This window comes from Sebastes umbrosus, chromosome 3 (genome assembly GCF_015220745.1).
Source record: "Sebastes umbrosus isolate fSebUmb1 chromosome 3, fSebUmb1.pri, whole genome shotgun sequence".
In the NCBI taxonomy this organism is placed as follows: domain Eukaryota; kingdom Metazoa; phylum Chordata; class Actinopteri; order Perciformes; family Sebastidae; genus Sebastes; species Sebastes umbrosus.
In genome coordinates this window covers 25,899,226-25,926,952 of record NC_051271.1, presented here as the reverse complement: position 1 = coordinate 25,926,952, position 27,727 = coordinate 25,899,226, and the positions used below count along the sequence as shown (strand labels likewise).

The 27,727-nt window shown below is 38.7% G+C and overlaps 1 long non-coding RNA gene across 1 annotated transcript; it reads right to left on the bottom strand.

The window, feature by feature from the left end:
- Positions 1 to 1,945: 1,945 nt before the first annotated feature.
- LOC119486011 lies at positions 1,946 to 27,502 on the bottom strand. Its single transcript, XR_005206421.1, has 3 exons — positions 27,388 to 27,502; positions 26,402 to 26,405; positions 1,946 to 1,975 (listed from the first exon to the last, which is right to left on the bottom strand). It is a non-coding gene; the product is annotated as an uncharacterized LOC119486011 (long non-coding RNA).
- Between the last annotated feature and the right edge of the window lie 225 nt (positions 27,503 to 27,727).

Here is a 27,727-nt window from a genome sequence, read left to right as displayed (position 1 = left end):
GGTGTCAGAAAAACAGCCCTGTTTTCAGCTTTGTAACGATGCATTTTCCAGCTGATCCAAGAGGCTTTTTAAAGAGTTTATTGAGCTTAAAGCTAGGGTCGGCAACATTGGAGAAACTAGCAAGAGTAAGCTACATTTTGAAAGTATCCAACCTAAAAACCCAACCCAGTGTTGCCAACTCTTTTCCAATGAAAGTAGTTAGCAGCAATAGCTCCAAAAGTCCCTAAATCTAGAGAGAAAGTCGCCAAATCTGAACACTGGTAGTCCGTCACTTTGGGCCTCCCTCCCATCATTTCATTCCCAAATGAAATGATTGGACAGGTTTATTACAGTCCTGCAACAGCCACAGATACTGTACTTTTTTCTCTTTTTTTGTCAGAGCATTTGATTTATTGATTGCCGTCGGGATGTAAAGAGAATTTCAACAAAAAAGGTTTCCAAAATACATTACCTACCCTAGCTTCAGCAAGTAGGATAACTTTCTCAACACATAGAGGAACACTTCAATCTTCAGTCTATCACAAACATTCAACATCAGCACATCTGGAGATATGTGGTTTACACTGGACAGGAAGGGGATGAAAAACTGTAATCTGAAGAGTAACTAAAGCTGTCAGATAAATGTAGTGGAGTAAAAACGACAAACAACAAGTAATACAACGGTTTGCAGCCAACCACACCTGAACAATTAACATCACATAGTTAACATCACATAGTTGTTTTGATGTGGAATTTGTTTATTTGCGTTTAACCTTACATGGTTTAGATGCACACATTAACACTATAGGGTTACACATACTATTATTTGTTATATTAATCATTTGTTTCTTTGTTTTGAGATACCTCGGCTGTTTGGGGAGCTGGCTGAGGCGTGGCTGAAGGCTGAGGACTCTTAAATCCTGGAGCCAGCTTGCTGGGCCAAACCAGGTGCTGCCATGTCATGGGGAGGATTTGGGTTTAGTTAGTTTTACTTTGTATTAAGTAATAGTTAGTGTCTATCTTGGTTACCTCTTGTGGGCTATTTGGTTTGGCCAAACCCCTATATATGTGCCCTCATGTGTTACTGTGTCGGGTCAGTTTTTGTTCAGTCAACACCTTGTTTAGTAATAGTAATAAGTATAGTTATGCTTTAACCTCTTTTATAGACCTAGTTTTTAAATTCTTGGTTTATAATGTTTTGTTATTTTTTGGATAAATAAAAAGCTGAGTTACTTCAACAACTTGTTTCCTCGTTGCCTCACTGCTTGGTCCCTAACACTGTATTGTACAGTGCATTACTTTTCGTAGGTGTAGCTACGAATGATGTATGAGAACAGCTTGAATAAAAAGTACAATATTTACCTCCGAGATGAAGTGGAGCAGAAGTATAAAGCTGCATAAAATGGAAATTCTCAAGTAAAGTACAAGTACCTTGAATTTGTAGTTTAGCAGTACTTGAGTAAATGTACTTAATTACACTCCACCACTTGTCATCACTCTTTAAACACTTCCAAAACCAGCTTTATGACCAGGTCCAGATCAGTAACTCTAAATAAACCAGCTGATCAACAGTACATATTGGATAAATTCAATCTTTGTCTGCTCTGTCTGTGTCTCGTTCACCCTGTGCTCACTTGAGCAGGTGGTAAGTTCCAGCAGGTGAGGCTGAGGAGATAAAAGTTGGAGTGATATATGATTGACTGGCATAACAGGCCAAAAGTTTTAGGAATATTCAAATTCTGTCTCATACAAAATTACGTTCCCACACAATTAAACTGCATTCACAAATACGTTTCGAGGGAAACAAATTTTCTCCTTGATTACGGTCGCAGTTTAAAACGTGGTTAAATTTGTAAATTGAAAAACAAAAACACAACAAAGCTATTTGGTTAGCTTTAGTAAAAAAAACACTTTGCACTGACTACGTTTGTTACGGATGCAAATGAAAATAAGTGAATTGTGACTTTTGGTTTTACGGGATACAAACAGCGGTCTCCTGGATCAACGTATCCTCATTCAACGGTTTGAATGATATCTTACAAAAAGTTATTCCTCATTTTTCGTGCCTTTTCCTACGAATGTCCAGCAACACGTGACACACGTGACAATTGCCGCCCTAGCCTTTCCAAAAATAAACTTCCGTCGTCACAGGAAACCACTCGGTAAGATTTAGGCAACAAAAGTATAGTCAGTTTTAGGAAAAGATTGTGGTTTGGGTTCAAATAACTACAGAAGTGCTGTAACTTAAGTGCAGAAGTTACATGAATAAACCAACGTTGACTTCTGGTTTCACACGGGACACCAACACTGGTATCTCGGGCGAAAGTCCAGTGTTTTTTGGCCCACCCATCCATCCCGACCTCCTCCCTATGCGCTGCTTGTTGCTCTTTATACTTGCTGGTTCACAATTACGTGAATTACATACGAATTTATTTTGTGGGAAGTATACGAATTACAGTGCATTACTTGTTGTAGTTATAGCTACGAACGCTGTATGAGAACAACCTGCCAACAACCTGTAAAGACCAATTTCCCTTTTTTTTTTCATGGCACTCTACACGACTGTCAACATCCAGCAACACGTGACACACGTGTCAATTTCAGCTCCTGACTTTTCAAAATAAAACTACTTAGTTAGGTTTAGGAAAAGATCGCAGTTTAGGTTTAAATACCTCCGGAAGTGCCGTAACTTAAGTACAGAGGTTACAATCAAATAAATCAATGTTGACATCTGGTTTTACACGGGACATAAAGTCTCCTGGGTGAAAGTCCTGTGTTTTTTGACCACCCTGTCCACCTCAACCTCGCCCCTAAACAGCGTTCGCTGCTCTTCATACTTCCCGGTTCACAATTACGTGGCTTACGTAGGAATTAATTTCGTGCTGACCATCATGAAAAAAATGTGAAATTCCTGTCTATGTACACGAGTCAATAAATTAAATTTCGTGACTATTTCACAAGCTGCTGTACGACTGGGCTGATCTCCTGGAAGTCTTCTAGAAAATGTATTTAGTGGGTTCAATAAACATGAGAGCCATGAGATTTGGGGGGTGTTTGATTGAGAGGTGTCTCAGCCAATCACAGTCAGTTTCCTCCCCATTTTTCTGGCTGCAAGATGGTAGCAACAATGCTTGAAAAAGACACACACAGCTAGCACAGTTTACCAGAGTGACATCATTTCACTTCCTCCATCAACAGTCTCTCCGTGTTCATCAAAGCCTTGTCGTTGTCTCTCTCAGAGCCGGAGCTCCTCGGGGGAGAAGGTTGAGGGAGTTTCCCAGCCTGCCTCTGTGCTGCCGGCCCCGGGGTTAATAGGTGTTCAACCCTCCTATTATCCAGGAGCGTTTGTGAATTACCAGCCGAGTGATGTTTACCACTGATATCATATATATGCTAATGTAGAGGCTTAATTGGAGGGGAGGGGCCGGCGGGCAGGAGGGCGCGGGGTGGCGATCATGTGTAAAATTGATTTGTGAGGGTTGATATTTGATGGACGGCGGGGGGAGGGGCTGCAGGAGGGGGGGCCGGTGCCACAAACTTCTTCTCCTGCTGAAACGTTAACGTGTTCTTCCCTCCATGAATGTTCAGTAAAAGCATTTCTTATGAAACATAGCAAAGAGGAGGATTTCATGTAGTTTTAATTGTCCCCCCTCTTTGCATAATTTCAGTATTTAAAAGTTATTGTTTCTCACTTGTATTAATTAGTAATGGGTAGTAGTTAAATTTGCCAATTGATGGTGAGATAACTCCCCAAACAAATTTAATTAATTACTGTAAAACCCCAGTGAGTCACCGGAGAGCTGAGGGACGCCAGCAGAAAAATAAAGCAGTTGAATTGTTGCTAAAAGCTGAAAAAGCTCACAGAGGTCATTTAAAAATCTCAACATACAGTGCAAACTGTTTCACATGTTCACATACTGAGGCTGTATATGAATGTGATTACACGCGGTAATTCAAGGCAAATCAAAGAGCTTTACATAAAGAAAAATTGCAGACTAGATATAAAAGAAATACAAGGCAACATAAACAGACAGATAAATATGACTTAAAGAGTAAAATAAAATTGAAGAAAAAATTAGAATGAAACAGATTCAGTGGGAGAATAGGATTTACAGTGAAAGATATGAATGAATTGTCCCTAATTTAGCACAGCAGTTCTCATACTTTTTTGAAGCAGGGACCGCTTACAGGGGAGAAAATTTTCCAAGGGCTCCATCATAATTGTAACACCAATCAAGCATAATGCGTACTACCATTTGTACTCTTAGATGCCATTTGAACTATATGTATTCTAAAACCTTTCAAACTAAATACTTCTTTAATATTTTCATAGAGATAAACAGAAACACATTTCAATTTGAATCATGTTCAGATAACATGAGATAATCCTTTATTAGTCCCACAGCTGGGAATTTAGCAATGTTATTGAATGTTAATACCACTTATATACCTTTAAACAGAGGGTGATGTTATTCCCATTGCATTTGGACTCAACTTGACAGCATTTATACTTTTCAAGTAATTGATCTTAAAAGTTTTCAGAAAATGAACAGTAGGAAGACTGGCATAGTCCTAATGAATCCAGATGTTTAAAATGACTGACTTTCAGTCAGTGCTTCATCTTAAAAATAATGAACTTATTGCTGTGTGTCACGATCATATCAGAGTTTCTATTGGCCCAAAGATAACGTGGGGAGTAATGGACACATTATGCTTGTTTTATTGGTGCAAATTGTCCCCATCTGTAGATATGCACTTTTTAATGATACAATATAATTTTAGGATTTATAGCAAATTAATTTGCGAACCCCCTGACAGAGTGCCACGGACCCCACTTTGACAATCACTGATTCAGTATATTTTAGTAGTTTTATCGCTGTCTTGTGAAAACCGTGTATATTCAAAACCAACTTTTTAGCGGCAAGAAAGAAATCCCTATTTTCAGCTATGTGGCATGTTTCAGAAAATCAAATGTGTTTTAAAAGGTATATTTGTGTTAGGAAGGAGGGGAATTTCCTCCTTAAGTTTATCTGAAAAATTGAAAATCAGCAAATTTGGAAAAACTTATCAACATAGACAGTCAAGGCATTGGTACACATACTTTTAGAAAAACTTCACATGCAAAATGTAAACAAATGACCAATGATTTTCTCACGGTTCTATAGATTAATTTCTTTAAAACTCTGGATCAAAAACTTTCCTCTTGGACAAAATCTTTGTCTTCCAGCTCCGCAGCTCCAAACTGAAAATCCCAACCAAAGTTTCGGAGACTCAGACTGCGAGTCTTAATGTGTAAATCAAGCATACTGAGTCAAATATGTTTTACTTTGATAAGTTGAATTTCACTCATGCTGCCAGCCGCTGCTCGCTCATTGTGGCTCCAGCCGAAGGTTTTAAGCCGGCGTACGTGAGCCGCATGGCTAAACGTCTGCTGGCTTTGAAACAAACAGCCCGCAAACGCTTTAAGTATATTATCAGCCAAGTTCTTTTAGGAACGTATTGCTAAAGGAGCTTACCATTTAATTAATGTAACTTCAGCGAGATTACACCCGGCCCAGGCTTGTAAGCAGAGGCAGAGTCTTATTGACCTCCTATGCAAGAGCTTAAAGACACAAGAATGGCGTTTTTACTCAACTTTGATGGGATAACTAGTATAATCTTTCACAGCGAAGGGAGGAATAAAGTGTTTTAAACATAATACCCTCCCAAACTCTGAGTGGGCCTGTGTGTCGCTCAAGTGCCGCTCTGACACAGCAACTTTTATCAACCTTGACTTTTTAAAATCTCCTTTTTGTTTTTTTTTTTCATCAGGATTGACTTGAAGATCCTTCAGGCCTGTTTAACTGTGAAATGAAGCAGACAAAGCAGCTTTCAGCAAAAACGGAAACAGATCCAGACTTATTTTTGTTGTTGTTGTTTTTTTTAGCAAAATCTGGAGCAAATTTGCATTAGTTTAGGTTCATGTTCACTAAATATGTCTGTTCTGAGACTTTAATTTGATCCAGTATATAAACATTTAATAAATGGTTTATAATACACTATAATGTAGCTCTAAGCAGATATAAGTTTATTGATCTAAAACTGGCTGCTGTATAAACAGATAATATAATAAAACACAGTTGTAATAAAAATTAAATATGTCTTTGTGAGGGAAATGTCCTTATAACTACATAATGTGTCATAAACAATTTCTTAAATGTTAATATACTCATGCTTATTAATACTAAATATAAGGATTAAAGAAAATATATATATATATTTAAAAACAAGCAGCTTTTAGCAAACACGGAAACATATTAAGACTTTTTTTTCATTCTTTTTTTCTCTAGCAAAATTTCATTATTTTTAGGTTCATGTTCACTAAATACGTCTGTTCTGAGACTTTACTTTCACCTTCTTTTATAGGCAGTATACAGTTCAAACATTTAATAAAATGGTTTATAATACACTATAATGTAGCTGTAAGCAGATATAAGAGTTTAACTGGCTGCTGTATCAGCAGATAATATAATAAAACAGTTTGTAATAATATAAAATATGTCTTCATTGGAGAAGTTATATTTGTCAACAAATACTGTCCATTAATAAACACTTAAAAAACTACATTATAATGTGAACGATTTCTTAAATGTTTATACACTTAAGCTCAAAAAACTAGTGTTTGTGTTTATGTATGTATACATATATATATGTGTGTGTGTGTGTGTGTGTGTGTGTGTGTGTGTAAATATAATTATAAGTATTTTATTCACATGCATGAACACACAACAATAAAAATTACAAAAGCATCTAAAAAAATAAAATAAAAAAAGTCTAACTGGATCTTGTCTTCTTTATTTTTTTATCCGTCCCTAAATTGTCATTTTTGTTAATAAAAAAAACAATGAGTTGCATTTGTGTTGATTCCTTCTCCTACTTTTTGTGTCCTCCCCCCTCTCTTATATACTGTCCCAGATGTTACCGACCCCCCCTCTACAACCCCCTTCAGTCCCTTTTTTTTTATTTTGAGTTTTCGGTGTCGCCCTTTCAAACATTCTTTAACAGTGGGATAAAGGGGACGGGGGGATTGGGGAGATTAGGCTACGGGATCCTCCAGGCATTGTCTGAGAATCTGCAGATAAAAAAAGCATTGCTTTGGTTTTGATTTAGAGGGATGGGGGCAGGGAAGGAGGGAGGAGGGGTGGAGTTAGCAGATTCGGGGGGCAGGTGGTGTTATTGGTTGGTCGGCTGCTGTTTTGGGGTTTCAGAATAAAAGGATCTGGATATTTGGATGTGATGGACAGAAGAGATGCAGCAGCAGCTCTCTGCTTCCTGTTTGTTCTGAGAGAAAGATTAGTTTTTATTTGTAGAAGATTTCCAAAAGTACAATCCCTGATCCCTGATCATTGTCACGGATAGCCCCTCCTACTTCCCCTTATTCATCGTCATTATTAATCTCGGAGCTTAAAAAAGCAAAAAATTTGCTTAATTTATGGAATTTTCTAATTTTTATTTTTTATTTTTATTTTTTTCTGACTGTCTAACTGAAATAAATTAAGAGTTTCAATATGAATGTTGGTCATTTACCATCATTACTAGGGCTGTCAATCGATTAAAATAGTTAATCATGATTAATCGCATTATTGTCCATAGTTAATCATGATTAATCACAAATTAATCAGACATTTTTTATCTGTTCAAAATGCACCTTAAAGGGAGATATGTCAATTATTTAATACTCTTATCAACATGGGAGTGGGAAAATATGCTTGGTTTATGCAAATGTATGTACATATTTATTATTGGAAATCAATTAACAACACAAAACAATGACACAGATTGTCCAGAAACCCTCACAGGTACTGCATTTAGCATAAAAATATGCTTGAATAAAACTGCAGCCCAACAGGCAACAACAGCTGTCAGTGTGTCAGTGTGCTGACTTGACTATGACTTGCCCCAAACTGCGTGTGATTATCATAAAGTGGGCATGTCTGTAAAGGGGAGACTCGTGGGTACCCATAGAACCCATTTTCATTCACATATCTTGAGGTCAGAGGTCAAGGGACCCCTTTGAAAATGGACATGACAGTTTTTCCTTGCCAAAATTTAGCGCAAGTTTGGTTATTAGTGTTTTAAGTTGACAGCACTCTCATGTCATGTAGTAGTCACATGACCCCTTGATGATTTTTTATAAATATTTGAGCACTTGTCGTCATTACGCTTCACACCCTGAAGAAGACTTGAGTCCAAACGCGTTGCCGGTTATCCATGATTTTAACTCACTCACATACAGTTAGGAACCATCGATGTAGATTACAACAGCAACACTGTAGAAAACAGTATATTACTGGCTGGCCTATAGCTGCAGTATTACACTGTAAGCCACAGTCTACTGTAGAATACTGTAATACATTTGACAGTAATAAACTGTTGAAGTAAATTACAGCAGTGTAGACGTAACAGTAACATGGTGCCAGTAGTTTACTGTAATTTAACAGGGAAATCTTTTACAGACGAGTCTCCAGGAGCTGATCAATCACCACTTTACTGTCTTCACCTCTGATCAGTGTTAATAGGTTCATCAATACAAATACACTAAGCTGTACACGAGCAGATCAATACACATTATCTCTCACACACACACACACACTGTTAAACAAGGACGTCTGACACAACTTCAAAATAAAAGTTATTTTTGTAAAATCATTCAGTCTCCGGCGCTTCTTTTCACCACCCTTTTATTTTTTCTTAAAGGGGACATATCAGGCTCATTTCCAGTTTCATACTTGACATAAATGTATTGGGACAAACTAAATGTTTTTCTGGCATAGTATGGTAGTATGGGTATGAACAGCACATGTTTTCTGATCTAGGCAGCCCACAAAAAACTATCTAGGTCGTCTTATTTCACAGTTGGTGGGTAGGTAGGCCCTCCAGATACCCAAATGTCTGAGCACAGGCACTGAGAAAGAGAGTTTTTCATGATATGTCCCCTTTAAGAAAGGGAAACTACTGAGGCTGTCAAAGTTTTAACACCACTAATTTCTTTAATGCAACCTGCAACTAAAGAATCCATTGGTACCAACCATGTCGCTCGTCTTGAAGGAGGTTAAATGACGCTCCAAACTTACGCTACATTTCGTCCATTTTCAAAGGGGTCCCTTGACCTCTGACCTCAAGATATGTGAATGTAAATGGGTTCTATGGGTACCCAAGAGTCTCCCCTTTACAGACATGCCCACTTTATGATAATCACATTCAGTTTGGGGCAAGTCATAGTCAAGTCAGCACACTGACACACTGACAGCTGTTGTGTTGTGATTTGAGCATATTTCTATGCTAAATGCAGTACCTGTGAGGGTTTCTAGACAATATGTGTCTTTGTTTTGTGTTGTTAATTGATTTCCAATAATAAATATATACATACATTTGTAAAAAAGCAAGCATATTTGCCCACTCCCATGTTGATAAGAGCATTAAATACTTGACAAATCTCCCTTTAAGGTACATTTTGAACAGATAAAAAAATGTGCAATTAATTTGTGATTAATTGTGATTAATGATGAACAACAGTTATTTTAATCAATTTGTCAGCCCTAGTAAGAAGACAAATAATGTGCTATTATAATAAATGGTACTTGTCAAAAGTCTTAGCGACACCGATACAAATGTTTGGAGGAAAGTATAATGATGGAGTACAGAAACAGGAAAATAATGCACTGACTTGAAAACATGCAGTTCAAAACGGTAATGTTGTTTTTGGTTTTGGCTAAAAAACAAACAAACAAACAAACAAAAAAATCAAAATCTATGGTATTTCACTATATTTGAGAAGAATGGTACACTACTGTTAGAATTTGTCTGTTTTTACAGAAATGTATTACTTCCTTATTTCTTTCTTTCTTAAACATTGAAAAGAAGTATGTGTACAAAACTAATACCACGATACGGCTAAGACATTAATTCTGTCTAATAAATCATTTTATATAAATCAAATGTTCATCATACTCTTCAGCGTGGCATTATTAATAAACATGATAGAGTTTCCAGTTTACTGTATATTATTAAATGTTCACATAGGAACAGAATCAGTATGATAATTCCTTCATGATATCTGATCACCTGAGTGTTGCTGTGTTTTTTCAGCCTGATGGATCAGCAGGTGGTTATCAGCTGCTCGTCAGCAGCCTGTTTCAGGCTCCATTCAGATGCTCATATCAGTTAATTAGCACCAACTCAATCCCTCCCAATAATCTGCCTCCATTCACGTGCTAAAGAGGCCACCCCTTTACTTAAGTAGTTGTTATTTCCTTTTGTCTTTAATGCCTCTTGGTTGCACAACATCCACATGCCAGGAATTGTGATGCATCTGACAAACTCTCGGCCAGATTAAACAGGAAAAGGATTTAGAGTTTTAGTTAAATCTATAATTGGTGTCACTTATCAGAAGATATCGGTGGTTAATTGGTTTTCTTTGCTTTTATTCATCAGAGGTGATTTGTTTTCATTTCTTTAGTTTGAAGTCAGGCATCTTCCTCTGTAATTACACATATATCCTGCTTAAACACAACACTGAGCTTTACTAGTCTGGATTCTTCCAAATTAATAAATTCAGCCACTGGGTCAAAAGTCTCCAAAGATGGACATCTTTTACCATAATAAAGTGAGGTTGCATGTTATCTATTATTACTGGACGTCAGTAAAATACACTGTATTCAAGAAAGAAAAAAATCTTATGTGAATGTAACATAAAAATGCAAGAAATTGCTATTTGTTTTAGGCTTTTATTGTGAAATCACACGACTATTTTCCTTTATTGTGCCTGTAATTCTTCACCTTAATGATGCAGATAATAAAACAGACATTGTTCAGAAGCCTTTAAATGTAATATCTCCCTGTTTTTTTTATTTTATTTAAATATTTTTTTATCATTATTTTCTGATTTATTTTCTGATGAGCTGAAATATTCCCTCCCTGCTGGAATCCTTCGCCTCAGACGCCTGCGTGTCCTAATGGAGTTAGTTCAGCCATTAGCCGAGCAGATTGATTCATTACGCTAATGTGAGTCTAACCCTGTTGGCCCTGTTGAAATGCGTGCAATATGACACTCCTCAAATTTGTTCTAACACATGCCCTGGGGAGCCAAACAGAGCCGGTGCTAATGGGGGAGGTGGAGCCAATTATGCAGAGAAGAGCTGACTGTCAACAGATATTAGGACAATATCTGCTCTGTGTGCTATCAGCCTGCCCGCCTCCTCAAACACACAACTAACTCACAGCTCCTCCTGAAGCTGCTCCGCTCAGTGTGGCGAGAAAAGCACGACTGAAGGAGGAGAGGGAGAATATTTACCAGCTGAAAAGCATAAGCATCCTTTTGGAGTAAATGCTTTAAACTCATCAATCAGTACCTTTAAAATGTAAATGATTCCATCTCTAAAAATAATCAGTGGTGGAAAGTAACCAAGTACATTTACTCAAAATACAGTTTTGAGGTACTTGTGCTTTACTTGAGTATTTTAATTTTTCTGCTACTTTATGCTTCTACTCCACTACATCTCAGAGACTACAATTATTTACAGTAACAGTTTTTTCAGATTACGATTTTACTTTAAAATGATACGATCAGTTTATTAAATATGATCCATTATTATAGATCAAACTACCCAACAGTGAATGAAGTAGTTAGCGCCACATTGACCAACTAAGTTATAATATTAAAGTACCCAGTGCTTGAAGTGCCAGTACTCTGTTATCTGCATGTTGGTGTGTGTATCGGCCGCTATCAGCAATCTCTTGCAATTTATCCCTATTTATTCATTATTTCTTTAAGCATGTTACTCTGTGTCAGTCATAATAGGCTGTGTTTTTTTTTGCTATGTTATTATACTTAGGCTATGCGTCTGCTATAGTAGGCCTATAATACTATTCCAACTGGAACATTATAGGGTTAAGGTGGTGTGTTTAGTGTAAATATTTAAAGGGCTTTCCTGTGTTATTTGTGGCCTATAGTCGGGTATCATTCAGGTTTTAGGAGCAGTGTTCCAGTCAGGATGCTCCTACATATTATACAGAGACGAATTCTGAATGTGAATAAAAGATACTAGGAGATATTGGGTTTTAGGGTCCTCCCACAAGAAAATCTGAAGGTTTTTGACTTAAAACTATGCAATTTTACATCATTTTGGACCATTATTATTACTAAATAAAAGAATGTTTTTATTATTTATCACAGCCCTCGTCTGAACAGCCAATTCCTCTGGAAATGTTTACCCTAAAATCATATTCTATAAATCAAAACTTTTAAATAATGTTTTATTAATTATATTTGTTCACAAATAAAAAAAGTTATGACGAACGCTTCACTAATTATTTTACAAAAAGGACGTGAACATTGTATTGATAAATTACAGCACCATCGTACCCCCATTGATTGAATGAATACAAACACCACAATAGCGCTTATGTGGTGTAATATGCAAGATTAGCTGTGGACAGACAGACACAGAGATGCACACGACCGAATACATAATCTCCTGGTGGATATAATAATCCAAAAATATATAATATAACTTTATACTTTTACTTTAATACTTTAAATACATTTTGTTGGTAAAAATCCTGCACTTAAATGCAGAATTCAGGACTTTAATTTGTAGTGGAGTATTTTTATGGTGTGGTATTAGTACTTTTACTTATGTAAGTGATTTGAATACTTCTTCCACCGCTGTCTATTAAATAACATTGTACTCATCAGGCTAATAGCTGAAATCTGTGAACACGGCAACATGACTAAAATGAAATCAGACCATTGACTCCAACTGTCCTCAGACCCACTTCCTGCTTCAACTTTAACCCACGATTAGTTTCATTTCAGCTGCGCTCACTTTCAGTTTCACCTCAATATACAGTTCAGATAATTTACAATCATCTGCTCATGTTTTGGTCCAATTTGACTTCTTTAGGGTTCAATTTACGAAAATGAAAACACAAACTACCAAAATAAGATCTAAGATGCATAAACCAGAATTATCCTGTAATATCTGAGGTTAGAAACTGTTATGAGAGAGATACGATAACAGATAAGAGAGCTGTTTCCCTGGTCAGCGGTGCAAAACAAAAGTAATGAATGATGCACCATTCAGACTACACATAAACAACAAGATACAAAAACAGGTAACAGTTTGAAATCAGTGGGTTTAAGTTACCGGCCTCGGGGAGGAGACACTGGTGGTCATTTCCTATCAATTGACTGGATAAGAGATAAAAAATGATTACAAATAATAAGCTACAGATATGTAATGTGTTGCTTTCTGAAGGAGAAGAGGGTCATTTATGTGAGGAAACACTTGAGTTTGAGGTAAACCACACATTGCTCTTTATTTATCCCACCTCTTCTGGTTTTATCTCCCATCTGAGGGAAGCGGCGTCTGCGGCGGTCGGAGATAAGGCCTGTTGTTGTGGATGTGGGGGTGGGTGGTCTTATTTACCTGTAGCTGAAGGGGCTTTCAGCTCCCTGCAGGCCGCCGCTTTACATTGTGTCCCCCCGCTGCTCTGTCAACACTCATCCTGAGCACCACAGAGTCAACGGCCTCGTGCACGAGGACCCGAGGAACATATGGTCAGCGGCTCAGTGTGCACGCTCCCAGACAAACAATGACTCAATTGTCAAAATGTGGTGAAATGAGATCAAACTCTGGCATGTAGATTGAGTTGTGTACATGTGACAGTGGTGTATTGCAAGATACTTGTAGTTTCACATTCATGTTATCATATCTTAAATATTCTATATTTATATTTGTCAACAAATCCCATGAAAACATCAGAACCAACTCTCTAAAAACACCTCACAAATCAACCCGATCTCACGGGAAGGCGTATAATAACATGGCATTACAACGACACTCCGCATGTCATGAGGACGCATTTTAGCGCTTTCACAACACGCAACAAAACTATGGCAAAGTCCGCAGTTAGGTTTAGGAAAAACATTATGTCTGGGATTAAAATAAGTAAGTAAAATACAAAAAAGAAAGGTGTTATTAAAGGTGTCTTATTGCTTGCTAAATGCCTTGTGCATTATCATGTCATTCATACACCTTTTTATGTGAATGAGCTGCACAAATATATTGTTTCTTTTTTTTTGAAGTCTCAGTGATTTCCTCAAACAGCTGGTCACTGTAGTTTTTTTTAAAACAAACAGGAGGACATATTGCATCTGTCGGGGACTATTTGGTGCTCTAGTGAGTATTTGTGGCAGCAGGACGGCGTATGTGTGATTGAGTCAAAGTAAACTACAGTGTGTGTGTTCATGGTGATGAAGGAACATGTCAGCCAGTGCAACAGTTAGGCTTATTGATGTGTTTTTGATAGAGTGCTGCAGGGAAGACGTATTTTTGTAGGCCAACCAGGAAGTTAGCATCGCCCTGGTTCCCTTGATTTGTCCATGAAAACTAGGGCTGCAACTAATATTTTCATTGTCGATTAATCTGTTGATCATTTTCTTGATTAATTAATCGTTTGGTCTATAAAATGTCAGAAAATGGTGAAAAATGTTGATCAGTGTTTCCCAAAGCCCAAGATGACGTCCTGAAATGTCTTGTTTTGTCCACAACTCAAAGATATTCAGTTTACTGTCATAGAGGAGTAAAGAAACCAGGAAATATTCACATTTAAGAAGCTGGAATCAGAGAATTTTTTTTTCTTAAATTACTCAAACTGCGTAGTCGATAATCAAAATAGTTGGTGATTTATTTAATAGTTGACAACTAATCGATGTATCATTGCTGTTGTATTGAAATCATTCACTTTAATTGATTTATCGATTATCAAAGTTGTTGATTGTTTTTCTAGTGGTCGACTAATCAATCAGCCCTTCTTTAAACACTGAATGGTTATCAGAACATATTGCTGCAGCTGTAGAAACCTCTGCTGTGAGAGTATTAGCCTAATTTCAGGATGGAGCTCCTCTTTTTGTTTCCAGGACTGAAAACGACCACCGAGCTGCTCGACTAATGCTGGTAAAGTAGAGCAGGTAAACCAGTTTAAAGTTCTAGTTTGAAAACTAGGGCTGCAACTAACGATTATTTTCATTGTTGATCATTTTCTCGATTAATGGTTTGGTCTATAAAATGTCAGAAAATGGTGAAAAATGTTGATCAGTGTTTCCCAAAGCCCAAGATGACGTCCTGAAATGTCTTGTTTTGTCAACAACTGAAAGATATTGAGTTTACTGTCATAGAGGAGTAAAGAAACCAGAAAATATTCACATTTAAGAAGCTGGAATTGGAGAAGTTTTACTTTTTTTTTTCTTAAATTACTCCGGCTATTATCAAAATAGTTGGTGATTAATTTAATAATTGACAACTAATTGATTAATCATTGCAGCTCTATTTAAATCATTCACTAAAACGATTAATCGATTATCAAAGATTGCTTTCTAGTGGTCGACTATCGATTAATCGACCCTTCATTTCAGCACGTCTTTAAACAATGAATGGTTATCAGAACATATTGCTGCAGCTGTTAAAACCTTTGTTGTGAGGAAATTTGCCTAATTTCAGGAGGGAGCTCCTCTTTCTGTTTCCAGGACTGAAATTGACCTCCGAGCTGCTCGACTAATGCTGCCAAGTAGAGCAGGTAAACCAGTTTAGCAGGTGGGCCCTGATCTCAGAGGCTCCACGCTTCTCTGAAAGCGCATTTGTGAATTTTTTGGCCAAGCATTTCCTGCCCTGTTTGCTCATTTGTGTGAACGAAGGGGGGAAAAAAAGGAGTCAGTGTCCAGATTGCGGTACATCTGCTGTTTTCGGCGGCGTGGCGAGGCCTGGCCGCCGCGCCACGCAGGTGCTGCTCCTTCCCCCCTGAAGGCCACATTCTTCTATAGCCATGTGCTGCCTGAGCAAACTGCGCTTCTGAGCGGGCCTGTCCCACCGCTGACTGGCCACTGCCCCGGCAACATGCATTGTTGCTCTATGCAAATCCGCTCACACTGGGACAGAGGCTCGGGGAGGGGGCATCCTGAGCTCAGTAGCCGGGATAGAGAACGGAGGCCGGCCAATAAATGAAAGTTTGCCTTAAATCCTCGGGATAATAGAGGCAGAGGTTGGGGCCGAGCCTCGAAGCCGAGATAAACAGAGGGATTACTTCTCGGTTTTGCATCACTCACTCTCCTCTGGGTGGCCCTTAACCGTCAGGAAAGCAAAGAGGGGAGAGGGGGTGGCGAGAGAAGAAAAAACGTTTAACGCATGGACATTCACACAGCACATAGGGGGAAAGAAGTGAGCCTAATTCCATCAAAGACTGAGAAATTAGCAATTAATTTATTCCAACCTCCCCGCCCCTGCTCCTTTTCTATTTTCAGCCCAATTGTTGGTTAGTTCTGCAACATCTGGTCCAGAACAGCCACAGTGCCTGATGACTGATGCTCCCTCCATTAAAGCAGAATGGCAGAGAAAATCTTCCCTTTTTCATTCATTTCTTGTCCATGGGAGATTAGTTTGGTGCAATGTGAAAAGTAATCATTAAAAATGTTGCTCTTTTTGCAGGCCATGCATAACCACCGCGGGCAGCGCCTTTATTTGCAATTGTAATTTAAAGAATAATTAAAGAAGTTAAATGATTCTGTAAATGTAGAACAACTTGAGTCTTTGTGCTCAAGGGTGCATGAACCTGCGCCTTATGGCTGGTTGCTCCGATAAACTCGGTAATGAAAGAATGTAGCGCCGCGCTAATGACAAATTTTGAAGTGTTTTGGATTTGCTCACTCTCCTGTCCTCGGCTCACGCTCCCCTCTGATGCCTGACCTTAATCTGGGCGGGCGCTGAGGAACAGGAGCGTTTTCACCATGTTAGCAAAACACATTGATTGAATGATTCATTTTGTTTAATCGTGTAGAGAAGAAGATATGATTCAGGATGAGGGATGGCATCGATAACAAAAGACACAACATGCACCGACTAAAACTGGTGCAATATTTAAAGAGTGACACTTCACTTTAACCAGCAAAGACATCTATTTCAAGTAGAGCTTCAGCGATTGTTTTCATAATCGATTAATCGTATTTTTTTTTTTTACAATCTATGAAAAATTTGCTCTATAAAATGTCAGAAAACAGTCCAAAACTCAAAGATAGTAAGTTTACTATAATGTAATGCCGAGTTCCCACTACCAGAGAATGGAGCCGATTTTGGGCCTGATTCCCCTCCTCTCAACAGTCGTCAGCAAAGCCCTGATTTTTTGATGGTTCTAAAGATTATCTTTCTGGATAAATAGCACAACATTACACAGGCATTCCGTGTGTCATGAGTACGCATTTTAGCGTTTTCGTGTCATTTGTATGCCACCACGCAAATGTCCACAGGCAAGAAAACAGCTTAGTTAGGTTAAGGGTTAAACGTTATGGTTGGGCTTAAAATAAGTAAGTAAACTAAGTAAAACACATAAGGAAACAACTACGGAAAACATGTCCCAAACATCAACAAAAAGCACGTGACAATCGTCACTAACATAACTTACAAAACACAGGTCAACAACGGTCTCGAACACTGGTGCCCTTGTTAAAAGTCTGGTGTTTGTTTGGCCCATCTACCTCACCACCTGCCCACCATAATGGTATATTTTGCTTTTTATACTACGTCACTAACTCTTACCGTAACATTTACACTGCAGTCAGTACAGGATACATGGGGTAGAAAAGACATGCTGAAATCAAGAAAGGCATACTTATTGCATGCTAAACGCCTTGGGCATTATCATGGCATTTATACGCCTTTTCGTACAAACGGGCTGAAATATTAAACATGTTCAATATTGATGAACGGATATCCTGTTGTCCTGTAGTCATGTGGGAAAGAACGATCGCCAATTAGGAAGCAAGCTGACTGAAGCGGAAGGACAACCACTGCCGTCATTGCGACTGCGGCTAATGCAAAAGGCGAAGCATAAAGTAAGATGGACCTCAGAAATGGAGGACCAACTTGTTAATTTGTGGTAACAACACGAGTGTTTAATTAACGTGTCTCCATGGCTTCATCCATTTTTTTTTTTTTTTTTTTTCTTCATGCAGTTTCAGTACCAAATAGGGCAAAAACTAACATCGCTAATTCTTCCTACCTGTCTGCAATGATTGTTTACACTAAAGTCACATTTGATCGCGGGAGATTTTACGAGGTTATTTTTAGTCGGGACTCTTGTTGTTCATAAATGAGTCTGTTAGTGTGTGGTGTGCCGTTTTGGCCAAGTTGTTGCTCACCACACACTTTAGGAACGAAACTGTTAAATTTAACATAACATGTTTTTATGTGTGGGGTCTCTCACAATTTCAACATCTGTTGAAGTGTGGGCCAGCCTTAAGACAGGACAAGAGCAAAAAAAATTCTCACTGGAGAAACTAAATCATCACATTTTTGGCGTTATTGCTTGAAAAATGACCTAAATAATGAATTATCAAAATAGTTGTTGATAAATTGTCTGTCAACCGACAAATGGATTAATTGGCAAACTATTTCAGCTTGAATTTCAAGTTTTTAGTGTTTGCTTTTCTGTCTATGAAAGGAATAAATGATGATAAAATTAGTATGAATCCTCCTTTCATTCCCAAAGATAGCATCAACTGAAAAATGTGTATTTTAACATTAACGTTTTTAACATTGTTTTGGTTTTCTTTGAGGATCAATCAGACTTCTATTCCCCCTCTTCTTCTGTATTTTTTTTTTTTTTAAATCTGCACACAATCTGTCAGTGGAGGTGTGCAAGTGATTTTTTTTGTAATTAATTTGAGGAACAGAAATTGAAAATAAATGTTCAGCAGTAGTGCATTTAGCACGTGTCAAAGCATCACCCTTGGATCAAACTAACAGAGAAAATCCTTGACTCAGCGTCTTCCAAATCTTCTCGGCCCAAATCTCGAGCTGCCGCCGCTTTGTCTGTCTGACGTAAATTGGCGAGTGGAGCAGAGACGGCCTCGTATCAATCCCATCGACCTGCTTCTGAGCTGCAGCTTATATACACCTCCTCATCCCAAACACACACACACACACACACACACACACAGAAACACACAGAAACACACAGCTCTGGTGGAAATGAGCTGTTGACATTATTTAGGGTTATTGTCCACGATATCGGGGCCGACTGCTGGGATTTAGCAGATAAACCCTTCCACCTACATCCATTACTAACTACTTAATGTTGGCCGTAACACAAGCCTGGAGAAGTTTGGTCACTTTTGCATTGTTCGTAATAAATTTTGAAAAATCATCACTGCGGATGTCTGAAAATCTTCCCGACTGGGAGCTGAGGGCGAGGGATGGGAGTGATGGCAGCAGCTCCTGTGGAGGTGACCTTGAAGGCGGTGGTTGTTCTGGGCAGCAGGTCCAAGGTGTCACTGTGGGTAACTGCATCACTGTGAGGCTGGACGGAGCTGAAAACAGGCCTACCGTGCTGACGCAACCTCCCCTGGAGGAATAAAAAATACAAATCCATCAGCAGGTCCTACCATGAAATAGCTGTTATTTTACTTTAAAATGCACACACAACCAAACGTGTTGTTGCAAGTTAAACTGTAGGTTGTAGTTTAATTAGACATTTCTTGAACAAAGAGCTCACATGAAAGAAATATACTTTTGTTGAATTAAACGTCTGACCAAAAAAAGCTAATGTTTCGAATAAAGCTGAAGCTAAAGAGACGATGAAGCTTTTATTTTGAAGCCAAGCACTGTTTGGTTAACTGTAAACAAGCTGTTAATGTTAGCGAGGTTAGCTTTGATTTTGTGTAGCCAGACCATAGTTCTTAAGGCCTTTACACACCGGAGGCGTGACGAATAAACAACACGAAAATGCGAAACACTCGCCTGTATATGTCTAGGGCTTTAATTGTGAAAGGTAATAATGGAAGGAGTGGATCTGGTCTGAGCTGCTTTTGTCAAGGTTGAAAGGAGTAATAAAGTTTGCCGTCTTGGTTCGGACTACTGAGCCTCTGTGTTGTTGTTTCATAAATATAGGCTCAACTCAACCCGCCCAACGTGATTGGTTGATGTCTTTATTCGCAGTGCAAAAGCTCAGAAAAATCATTTAAAAAAATAGTTATTGTTATTATTATTTAACAGCTGTTTACTACACTACTACATTTTCCTCGCTCTGACCACCGTTACCATTACACCCACCACTCGCACCGCACTGTTGTTGTTTGCTATCGTCTGGTGACAAACTACCTGCAATCAGTTCTTCTTCGCTGCTCTAAAACAGTAGTTGCCAGTGGTGGCCATGATACCTCCAGGGCAACAGCACAGTGAAGACTTCTGTTTTGGAGCGACACAGAATTGATTGCCGGTTAAACAAGTTGATTTTTTTCTGTGTTAATAAATTCCGGTATCAGATCGGTGCAAAAAACCCAGTCCCGAATTTGGGTCAGTATTGGACGCATTTCCGATACTGGTATCTGTATCGGAACAACACTAATTATTATTCTTTCAAATTTTCTATAGGTATCACAATAATGTTATTGTGGCCACGATAATCCTGTAATGAAAATCTGATATTATGACAGCCCTACATATGACATGATACCCATGTATGCAGACGATGGGCACAGTCTGAATTGTCTTAATGTCTAGGAACCCAACAGAAACCCGTCTGGGACCGGTCGGGTTCAAGTCAGGCAGCAAAAATGCAAGCATTAGTTCTTGTTTTAGGAAGGTTGTTCAAACTTCCCCGATTTTTCTTTAGAACATACAAATAACGCAACTTCATCGAGTTTCATTTCACTTTTATTTTGACGCGAACTTGTCCAGCTGCTGTCAAACCACCGGACAGCCATGATATTGTCTTTTCCCATGATCCTCGTGGCAACGTCCCGCCTAGGAAAGCAGCCCGACATGACAAAAAAATCTTGAAAGAACACAAAGACACAAAGAGGCGGAGGGCGCAGCGACGGAGGCGGCCGTCTCGGGCCCGACAGAGGACTCGGCCTCGCCATACAGCCACTCCAATTCTGAGCAAATGCTAATGAGATTGCTCTGATCCCTCCGGTGCTTCCCATGTTTTCAACACCTTCAAGGACCACATGGCGCTCGCAGCATAAAGACAACTAAATGAGAAATCTGAACGTTATTTTGTGACGCCGGGGGCCTCTTCGCTTTTCAACCTGGCCGCCCATTCAGCGCACCTCCCCCGAGAAGAAAAGATAAGAAAGAGTGTACTGCAGGGGGTGTGGATGAGTAAACTTTTCAGGAAAATGGCATATTTGCGAACCTGAAGTAATAATCAATTTATGGCCACGCAAGGGCGAAGCCTTTGACGCAGGAAGAATCGGCGGGTTGAGGAAATTGAAAAGGAGGGAAGAGAAAGAGAAGAGAGATGCTCAAATTTGGAGGCTGTTTCTCACAACCGCTGTAATGAGATCACTAACATCTTGAGCCGGCCTCCACTATAGCCGCCAAACAACAGGCTCCCAGATGAAAGGTGAATGGGCCCGGGTTCCCGCTGGCTGGTTCAGAAGCACTTTAATAGCACAGCGCCCTATGAAAGGTTCCTGGGCAGTAGCTCATATTAGCGGCAGAGCACACTGCTTAATAGGATGATGCCTTTTGGCTTTTGTCATGAGATGATTAAGGGCTTCGTTGTCACCGGTGCCTGTTGAGCACAAGGCACTAGAATCCACTCTGTCGGGCTTATTGTCTGGGTCTACGTGGTAGAAAGGGGGCCCTTTTGATGAAAACACCTCTCAGGGATCTATCAGGTGAGCTCTGCTTTGGAGTCTCACATCTACGCCCCCTTCAAATACCTCAAGTGCTTTGTTTTCCTCTAAAGACCCTTGAATCCGTCATCGTGTTCGGACGAAGACAAACGCCGCTGAGGGGAGCAGCAGAGAGATGAAACTTACTGATAATAGTCCTTGAATAAAGAAAATATGTACGCACATCTGTAATTAATTTGCCTTGTTGTATTAACTGTGCAGTAAGCGGCATGCTTATTGGAGTTGTTAAATATTTAACCCATTTGTGCCCTAAGACTGTATTTAGCATGATAAGGAAAAATGCCACAATTTCTGTTCTGATTAGTCAAAATTCTTAAAATTTGGTATGTTTGGTTCAAACTAGGGCTGTCATCAATTAAAATATTTAATCGCGATTAATCACACATTTTTTATCTGTTCAAAATGTACCTTAAGGGGAGATTTGTCAAACATGCTTGCTTTATGCAAATGTATTTATAAATGTATTATTGGAAATTAACAACACAAAACAATGACAAATATTGTCCCAAAACCCTCACAGGTACTGCATTTAGCATAAAACAATATGCTCAAATCATAACATGGCAAACTCAAGCCAAACAGGCAACAACAGCTGTCAGTGTGTCAGTGTGCTGACTAGACTATGACTTGCCCCAAACTGCATGTGATTATCATAAAGTGGGCATGTCTGTAAAGGGGAGACTCGTCAGTATCCATAGAACCCATTTTCATTCACATATCTTGAGGTCAGAGGTCAAGGGACCCCTTTGAAAATCGCCATCCCAGTTTTTTTGCCAACATTTAGTGTAAATTTGGAGAGTTATTTAGCCTCCTTTGCGACAAGCTAGTATGACATGGTTGGTACCAATGGATTCCTTAGGTTTTTCTAGATACATATGATAACAGTATCTTCACTTGGCTTTAAAACTGAGCCCGCTACAACCTAAAAAGCAAGTTGCGTTAATGTGTTAAAGAAATTAGTGGTGTTAAAACAAATTTGCGTTAACGTGTTAATATCGTGTTAACTTTGACAGTCCTGGTACGGACATACTTTGGGAAAATATCTAACGGTACAACTTTGAATTTTTTAGATCTCATGAGAAATCACACTTTTATTAATTGTCTTTTTTTTTTTTTAAATGAGGAAAACACTAACATTGTGTTTATTAAATATTTTCCCTATGACATTTTTTGTACACTGCTTATGTCTTTTATATACAACTTATTATAAGTCTATAGATACCAAATACATGATTATGCTCCTTATAGTTTCTGAGATACAGCCATTTTTAAAAATCATATTATACAGTATATCTAGTATTTGGGCTCTACTGTTTTTTCCTAAAATATAATGGAGTCCATTGCAATAACAGTATAGTCCTATGTGCCCAAATACTAGATATAGTATGATAAGAAAAACTCACTTTTCAGCCAAACCGTTTTGACTGATTTTGAAAGGAAATCAGAAATTTCAGTTGTGGGCATAAATGGGTTTAAAACGATCAAAGATCCTCCTTTCACTACAAATCAACTTATTTTTCTACTCATCTTCTGGATAGGGAAGTGATCTTTCGTCTTGTTTCAAGATACTGACACTCACTGAAAGGGAACAAGTGGATAACACTTCTTTTAAGACAGACTCACGAGACTAAATGACTCGTTAAGGTGAACATACTTCGCTGCGTCCTTCGGTCACTCACATATTGAAGAAATCGCAACACGTTCAGTCAATCGAAAGAATTTCTGTTAGGTTCAGCACAAAAATATCAATGAAAAGACATTAAATTAGCTCTTTTTTATGTTTTGAATAAAAGCAAGATTGCGTGTTATACGATCGCCACAGTTTGGTGACTGAACAGGATGAATGTTGGCCAGATTGACGTTAAACAGAGAATGCACTTTGTCCATTTTTTTGCAATCAATGCAGGTCCTTTCAATCAGGAGAGCTTTATACTCGGGATTAGTTTTGGTGACTTAAGAAGCTAGACTACCTCCGTACCCCCACCATCTGCAACTGCACCCCCCCTCCACTCTCCTTTGCCCCCCTCACAAAAATAGCACAAGGATACTGCCAGCCTTTTCACTCGCTCCTAACAAGGCGGCTCCAAAGCACAGGCCCACTCCAAGTAATTAAATCAATCCCTTTGTGTTCCCCAATATTCCCCTTCAGTGGGTGACTGCCCAAGATCTGATTATGGCTCTTCATGCATATTCACTCTCAAGCTACAACTTGTCTCTTACTTTTTATACTCGCGACATGAGCAGCCAACATGCACCAATTATATTTCTTTATAAACTTTTTCTTTATAAATACATACATCCCAGAATCCATAGTTTTCTCCGGCAGGACTGTGAAATGAGGAGCGGTCACCGACTCTGAAGGCATATTTAAGAGAAAGCCGTAAGATGAGGAGAAGTTAGGGTGGGAGCCCGAAAGACAAATTGGATTAGCAAGTATTGGATTAAAGGTAAAACGGAGGGATAACAAACAAGAAAAGCTGCCTGTGATCACAGGGTTTAATATATTTCTTTTCCTCTCCGATCCCTTTCTTCTCTCCCTCCCCCTTTTCTTTCTTTCTTTTTGAGTAAAGATCCCAGGCTTAAGACAGACTTATTAAAACTGGGATTAATTTGTAATGCTCCCCTAACCCTCGGGGTCAACCAAAGATTTGTTATCTAAAGCAAACAGGGAAAAATGTACTATAACAACACAACGAGGGCTTTAAATCCATGTCTGTGGGGCTTCTGGGAGATTTTAGCTTTGTACGAACGGTGTTATCCCTCAGATATTTATTTGAGCAGGGAAGGCAACCCCTTTTAGGACAATCTGGATGTGAATAAATATAATAACTGCGCTAAATCTGTGCAATTATTGAGCTTTTTCCTAATAAAAAGAATTAAAAAACGGATGGAAGGAATGTAAATTTTGTTAAAACATGCTAAAGCTGTCCAATAAATCAAGATAATTTGATATCTGTGATCTTGATAACAAAAATGGAGCATGAAAAAAGAGAAGAAACAAATAGACTCCTCTTCTTTTATTAGAAAATGTCCTGTTTTTAATCAGCGGATGATGAGTGTTGAGAGAGCAGGCCACTCTCATTAGTCTTATCTTTTTAATGTAGCACCGGCTCAGATTGTGATCTTAATCTTATTTGGTTATGGAGGCTTCGTTCACTCCGACAAGCACAAAGACCTTTAGGGAACAAATCCAAGAGCCTCCGCGAAATATCAGCGCCTTGTTTTCTGCGAAGGCTGCTGGGTTTGTTCCTCGGGGGTCGCGGTTCAAGGAGCCGAGCTGACCGGCCTCGGAGCCGAGCCGCCTAAATCTCTTGGCCAGTTGCCCGTTTCTAGTCTTTGTTCCCCCCCTGCACTTCCCTACCAACCACAGTCTCATAGGGTCATTGCTGGACCACAATTTAATAAATTATAAGAAAAACATGATTTTGTTGAAATATTATGTTAGAAAATATTTAAGTTAGGGCTGTCAATAAATTAAAATATTTAATCGTTTTTATCGTCAAGTATTTAATACTCTTATCAACATGGGAGTGGACAAATATGCTGCTTTATGCAAATATATGTATATATTTATTATTGGAAATCAATTAAAAACACAAAACAATGATAAATATTGTCCAGAAACCCTCACAGGTACTGCATTTAGCATAAAATATATGCTCAAACATATTTGCAACAACAGCTGTCGGTGTGTCAGTGTGCTGACTTGACTATGACTTGCCCCAAACTGCATGTGATTATCATAATGTGGACGTGTCTGTAAAGGGGAGACTCGTGGGTACACATAGAACACATTTTCATTCACATATCTTGAGGTCAGAGGTCAAGGGACCCCTTTGAAAATGGCCATGCCTGATTTTCCTCGCCAAAATTTAGCACAAGTTTGGAGCGTTATTTGGCCTCCTTCGCGACAAGCTAGTAAGACATGGTTGGTATCACTGGATTCCTTAGGTTTTTCTAGTTTCATATGATGTATCATCATATCAGTATCATCACTCTAGTTTTAAAACTGAGTCCGCTACAACCTAAAAGTAATTTGTGTTAACATGTTATTATCGTGTTAACTTTGACAGCCCTAATTTCAGCACTAAAATATCATGTGCTTCAGGGTCATGCCAACAGTTATCAGAGGAGATCGTCTGTCATTGATTTTAATGTGAATTTCTAACAACATGTTGCTCCATTCGCAGAGAAAGACTGTGAGGATGAAAGCTGCTGTGGATTTTGTAAGAAATGGACCTTCAGCTGAGATTTCTTTATTCAAATCTTCATTAGTTGCTCTTGTTTTTCTGCACTTTGCTTTTTTGTAATACTGACTACATTTACATGCACACTAATATTCCACTGACAATATTGTGAATATGATACAGGTTATATAAATAGCATATTCCATTTGGATATTCTGACTAGGCCTTATTCTGAATGGAGTATTTTCCAATTAAGACATGTGGGATATGCCGATATGTGGGATATGCCGAAATTATTCAGGTTTTAGGAGCATTGTTTGGACATGGACACAGCACATTCAGAATATGCGTCTCAATTGGGGTTTTTACAGCAGTTTGCGACACACGGCCTCTTGCCTGTTTACAGCCAGCTCTGTGCGTTGTACACAAACCAACTAGCCGACAGTTTGCAGAGATGCATGCCCAAAAAGAAAAGCCCACATTTCTGGTTGTAAAGTGAAACACACCTACTTTTAAACATTATGAAAGACTTGGATGTCAACAGGTTTTAAGATATGTGCAAATATCGCAACGCTGACCTTTTCAAGAAGCTGGTTGAAGGAATGAAAGAGGGAGGCTGTGTTCACACGGTCTAACAAGTCCGCCACCGGTTACATTAATCGGAGTATGCACGGCTGCATGTAAACGGAAATGTTAGTGGAATATTAATTTTCATTAGCCATGTAAACATATTAGTAAGAATATTGAATATTTCAGAATAAGGGCAAAAAAATGAATATTTTATGCATGTAAACGTACTCAGTGTTAATTATCGGTCTGAACGTCTGCCTACCTGTGTAGTGAATATGAACTCCAGGTTTCAAATTGAAGTTGATCTACAGTTGATGGTCTTAGACAGAAAAACTTAACTTAAGTTCTTAAGTGTTTAATAAAAACTCAGCCATCAGATCTACGCCAGTGCTCCAGAGAAAACTATAGTCTGTATATAAATGTGTCGGGCAGCGTCTGCTCTGGTTCACCTGCTCTTGTGAGGTCTGTAATCTAATCTGCAGTCCAACAAAGAGAATCCTACATCTGTGTATTGCCATGGATATTGTCTTCAGTCACTTGTGTTTTCTGTTTAATAGACATTTGGCTGAAGGCCCGCCGCTGCCAGTCACCGAGTCACAAACTAAATTCTGCTTCATTCTCTCAGACTCATATTTCTGCCTCTGCTTGCACGCATTCCCCACAAGTTTTCGAACAATAATCCACAAAATTATCATAAAGTATAAATAACAAAAGATTTAAGGAGGTATATTGAAGATATCCACGTTCATCCCAAGAACACGTCTGTTACGTAAAATAACTACGTGTGTTAACTGGTGTTAGTACGGTAAGTTACTTTAAACCTCAACGTTGATTTGGTTTCACACGCGACACGAACAGCGGTCTCCTGGGTGAAGGTCTTGTGTTTGTTCGACCCATCAAACCTCCACTTACTCCCACCCGCCCTACGCAGACTTTCTTGCTCTTTATACTACGTCAATTTCTTTAACCGTCTAATAATGACGCAGATCGGTTTACATTGGAGTTAGCTGAAAGCCCGGTGCGTCTCATACAGCAACGTATCCTTATACAACGGTTCGTATGATATGTTACAAAAAATATTCCTAATTTTCCGTGCGTTTTCCTACGAATGTCCAGCAAACACGTGTCAATTTTTGCTCATGACATGCAGTCTTTCAAAATAAACTTCCGTCTTTACAGGAAACAACTTGGTTAGGATTAGGCAACACAACTACTTAATTAGGTTTAGGAAAATATCGTGGTTTGGGTTAAAATAACT